Raw genomic sequence first — 5,846 nt, 5'->3', positions numbered from 1 at the left:
TATTTGTTGGGTTGGCATAGATCGAGATTAGGATTTGTCACTCCGAGTATCGAAGAGGTACCTCTGGGCCCTCTCGGTAATGCACATCATAAGAAGCCTTGAAAGCAAAGTGACTAATGAGTTAGTTACAAGATGATGTATTACAAAACAAGTAAAGAGACTTGCCGATAACGAGATTGAACTAGGTATGAAGATACCGACGTCGAATCTCAGTCAAGTAACATACCGATGGACAAAGGGAATAACATATGTTGTCATAACGGTTTGACCAATAAAAATGTTCGTAGAATATGTAGAAGCCAATATGAGCATCCAGGTTCCGCTATTGGTTATTGACCGGAGAGGTGTCTTGGTCATGTCTACATAGTTCTCGAACCCGTAGGGTCCGCACGCTTAACGTTCGATGATGATTTTGTATTATATGAGTTATGTGATTTGGTGACCGAATGTTGTTCGGAGTCCCGGATGAGACCACAAACATGACGAGGAGTCTCGAAATGGTCGAGAGGTAAATATTGATATATAGGATGATAGTATTCGAACACCAGAAGTGTTCCGAAGGGTATCGGGTACATATCGGGTCATTGGAAGGGGTTCCGGGCACCCCCCCGGCAAAAGATATGGGCCTAATGGGCCAAGGGGGGAAACGCAGCAGCCAGCAGGGGCTGTTGCGCCCCCCATATGGGCCAAACCAGAGGAGAAGGAAAGAGGGGAAGAGAGAAGGAAGGGGAGGGATTCGGCCTCCCCCTTCCTTCCCTCCTCCCTCATCATTCCTCCTACTTGGGGGCGCCCCCTTGCTGCTCCCCTCCCTCTCCCATCTATATATACATGGTGAGGGGGCGCCTAGAACACACAACAACATCTGTTAGCCGTGTGCGGCGCCCCCCTCTGAGATTACACCCGCGATCATATTCTCGCGGTCTTAGGCGAAGCCCTGCACGGATCACTTCACCATCACCGTCACCATGCCATCATGCTGACGGAACTCATCTACTTCCTCTACACTTTGCTGGATCAAGAGTTCGAGGGACGTCATTGAGCTGAACGTGTGCAGAACTCAGAGGTGCCATACGTTCGGTACTTGATCGGCCGGAACGAGAAGAAGTTCGACTACATCAACCACGTTGTCAAATACTTCCGCTTTCGGTCTACGAGGGTACGTAGACACACTCTCCCCCTCTCATTGCTATGCATCTCCTAGATAAATCTTGTGTGAGCGTAGGATTTTTTTAAATTGCATTCTACGTTTCCCAATAGTGGCATCAGAGCCAGGTTTGTGCGTAGATCATATGCACGAGTAGAACACAAAGAGTTGTGGGCGGTCATAGTCATACTGCTTACCACCAACATCTTATTTTGATTCGGAGGTACTGTGGGATGAAGTTGCCCGGACCAACCTGACATGATCACGTTCATGAGACCAGTTCCACCGACAGACATGCAACTAGTTTTGCATAAAGGTGGCTGGTGGGTGTTTGTTTCTCCTACTTTAGTTGAATCGAATTAGACTACGACCGGTCCTTGAAGAAGGTTAAAACAACAAACTTGATGAAACACCGTTGTGGTTTTGATGCGTAGGTAAGAACGGTTCTTACTAGAAGCCCGTAGCAGCCACATAAAACTTGCAACAACAAAGTACAGGATGTCTAACTTGTTTTTGCTGGGCATGTTGTGATGTGATATGGTCAAGACATGATGTGATAAATGTTATTGTATGAGATGATCATGTTTTGTAAGATATCTGACAACCGACAGGAGCCTTATGGTTGTCTCTTTATTGTATGAAGTGCAAATGCCATGTAATTTCTTTACTTTATCACTACGCATTAGCGATAGTTGTAGAAGCAATAGTTGGCGAGACGACCACGACATTACAATGGAGATCAAGGTGTCAAGCCGGTGACAATGGAGATCATGATGATGCTTTGGAGATGGAGATAAAAAAGCACAAGATGATGATGGACATATCATGTCACATATTTTTGCATGTGATGTTTATCTTTTATGCATCTTATTTTGCTTAGTACGGCGGTAGCATTATAAGATGATCCCTTAACTAAAATTTCAAGGAATAAGTGTTCTCCCTGAGTATGCACCATTGTGATAGTTCGTCATGTTGAGCACCACGTGATGATCGGGTGTGATAGACTATACGTTCACATACAATGGGTGCAAGACAGTTTTGCACATGCGGAATACTCGGGTTAAACTTGACGAGCCTGGCATGTACAGACATGGCCTCGGAACACTAGAGACCGAAAGGTCAAACGTGAATCATATAGTAGATATGATCAACATAGAGATGTTCACCATTGATGACTACTCCATCTCACGTGATGATCGGACGTGGTTTAGTTGATTTGGATCACGTATCATTTAGATGAGTTGAGGGATGTCTATCTAAGTGGGAGTTCTTAAGTAATTTGATTAATTGAACTTAATTTATCATGAACTTAGTCCTGATAGTATTTGCAAATTATGTTGTAGATCAATAGCTCGCGTTGTAGCTCCCCTATGTTTTTGATATGTTCCTAGAGAAAACTATGTTGAAATATGATAGTAGCAATGATGCGGACTGGGTCCGTAATCTGAGGATTATCCTCATTGCTGCAAAGAAGAATTATGTCCTTCACGCACCGCTAAGTGACAGACCTATTGCAGGAGAAATGCAGACGTTATGAATGTTTGGCAAGCTTGATATGATGACTACTTAATAGTTAAGTGCACCATGCTTATGGCTTAGAACTGGGACTTCAAAAACGTTTTGAATGCTACAAAGAATATGAGATGTTCCAAGAGCTAAAATTGGTATTTCAGACTCATGCCCGTGTTGGGAGGTATGAGACCTCTGATAATTACTTTGCCTACAAGATGGAGTAGAATAGCTCAACCAGTGAGCATGTGCTCAGAATGTCTGGGTACTACAATCACTTGAATCAAGTGAGAGTTAATCTTCCAGATGAGACACTGATTGACAGAATTCTCTAGTCACTATGACCAAGCAACTAGAACTTCATGATGAACTATAATATGCAAGGGATGACGAAAATGATTCCCGAGCTCTTCGCAATGCTGAAATCAGCGAAGGTAGAAATCAAGAAAGAACATCAAGTGTTGATGGTTAACAAGACCACTTGTTTCAAGAAAAAGGGCAAGATAAAGGAAAGGGAACTTCAAGTAGAACGACAATAAAGTTGCCACTCCCGAGAAGAAGCCCAAAGCTAGACCCAAGCCAGAAACTGAGTGCTTCTACTGCAAAGGGACTGGTCACTGGAAGCAGAACTACCCCAAATATTTGGTGGATAAGAAGGATGGCAAAGTGAACAAAGGTATATTTGATATACATGTTATTGATGTGTACCTTACTAGTGCTCATAGTAGCCCCTGGGTATTTCATACTTGTTCGGTTGCTAAGATTAGTAACTCGAAACAGGAGTTGCAGAATAAATGGAGACTAGTTGAGGGTGAGGTGGCGATGTGTGTTGGGAGTGGTTCCAAGATTGATATGATCATCATCACACACTCCCTATACTTTCGGGATTAGTATTAAACCTAAATAAATGTTATTTGGTGTTTGCGTTGAGCATAAACAAGACCGGATCATGTTTATTGCAATACGGTTATTCATTTAAGTCAGAGAATAATTGTTATTCTGTTTACATGAATAAATCATTCTATGGTCATACACCCAAGGTGAATGGTTTATTGAAATCTTGATTGTAGTAATACACATATTCATAATATTGAAGCCAAAAGATGCAGAGTTGATAATGCTAGTGCAACATACTTGTGGCACTGCCGTTTAGGTCATATTGGTGTAAAGCACATGAAGAAACTCCATGCTAATGGGATTTTGGAATCACTTGATTATGAATCATTTGATACTTGCGAACCATGCCTCATGGGCAAGATGACTTAAACTCCATTCTCCAGAACATTGGAGCGAGCTAATGACTTATTGGAAATAATACATACCAATGTATGCGGTCCGATGAGTGTTGAAGCACATGACAAGTATCATTATTTTCTCGCCTTCACAGATGAGTTGAGTAGATATGGGTATATCTACTTAATGAAACACAAGTCCGAAACATTTGAAAAGTTTAAAGAATTTCAGAGTGAAGTAGAGAATCATCGTAATAAGAAAATAAAGTTTCTACGATCCGATCGCGGAGGCGAATATTTGAGTTACGAGTTTGGTCTTCATTTGAAACAATGTGGAATAGTTTCACAACTCACGTCACCTGGAACACCACAACGTAATGGTGTGTCTGAATGTCTTAACCATATTCTATTGGATATGGTGCGTTCTATGATGTCTCTTACCGATTTGCCTTTATCATTTTTGGGGTTATGCATTAGAGACAGCTGCATTCACGTTAAATAGGGCACCGTCTAAATCCGTTGAGATGACACCGTATGAACTATGGTTTGACAACAAACCAAAGCTATCGTTTCTTAAAGTTTGGGGTTGCAATGTGAAAAAACTTCAGCTTGATAAGCTCGAACCTAAATCGGAAAAGTGCATCTTCATAGGATACCCAAAAGAAACTGTTGGGTACACCTTCATAGATCTGAAGGCAAGATCTTTGTTGTTAAGAATGGATCCTTTCTAGAGAAGGAGTTTCTCTCGAAAGAAGTGAGTGGGAGGAAAGTAGAACTTTATGAGGTAATTGTACCTTCTCTATAATTGGAAAGTAGCACATAATAGAAAATTGTTTCCATGATGCCTACACCAACTAGAGAGGAAGATAATGATAATGATCATGGAACTTCAGATCAAGTTGCTACTGAACCTCGTAGGTCAACCAGAGCACGATCCGCACCAGAGTGGTATGGTAATCCTGTTCTGCAAGTCATGTTACTAGATCAATACGAACCTACGAACTATGAAGAAACTATGATGAGCCCAGATTCTGACAGATGGCTTGAGGCCATGAAATCTGAGATAGGATCCATGTATGAGAACAAAGTATGGACTTTGGTGGACTTGCCAGATGATCGGCAAACCATTGAGAATAAATGGATCTTCAAGAGGAAGACGGACGCTGATGGTAGTGTTACTATCCACAAAGCTCGAATTGTTGCAAAAGGTTTTCGACAAGTTCAAGGTGTTAACTACAATGAGATTTTCTCACTCGTAGAGATGCTTAAGTCTGTCTGAATCATGTTAGCAATTGCCGCATTTTATAAAATCTGGCAAGTGGATGTCATAACTGCATTCCTTAATGGATTTCTTAAAGAAAAATTGTATATGTCGGTGTTCTGGGAACCAGGGTACCCAGACTTGCCTACCTGCAACCCACCGCATGGCTTCATCAATGGCCTAGTATGGCCCATCTTCAGCACCAACAACACAAGACCCTCGCGACGGGCCAAGCTTCACGAGGCGGACGACACCAAGACCTCTGGAAGGGGCTGCCTTCTTAGGCTGGCTCCTGAGGAGTGGAGATTTCTATGCAGGCCCTCACCTCGTGAGGTTCGGGTGACGCAAGCCATGAAGACCAAGGCCAGACGGGCGGCAGGGGGCGCAGAGCAGCAGGTTTCCTCTTTGGTGCTAAAGAGGCAAGCACAGATGCAGAGTCCCGAGGCATCAACCAAAGGTTTCCATTTCCATGCAACAAGATCAAGACTGCCAGGACGGCAGGACGGAGGTCATCGCCGAGCCCACCACGGCATCACGACCAGAAGCTTTGCAGGCGAAGACCACCTTTTGTCAGGATAAGATGTACTAGTTGTCTCCCTTCGAATTTGGTCGTTGTGGGATCCCTTCCCGCCTTCATTTTGGGAAGAGGACCAATGCCACTATAAATATGGCCTAGCCACAACCATAGAGATGGGATCGG

Source organism: Triticum aestivum, chromosome 4B (assembly GCF_018294505.1).
Source record: "Triticum aestivum cultivar Chinese Spring chromosome 4B, IWGSC CS RefSeq v2.1, whole genome shotgun sequence".
Lineage (NCBI taxonomy): Eukaryota > Viridiplantae > Streptophyta > Magnoliopsida > Poales > Poaceae > Triticum > Triticum aestivum.
Note: the sequence above shows the minus strand (reverse complement) of the source record.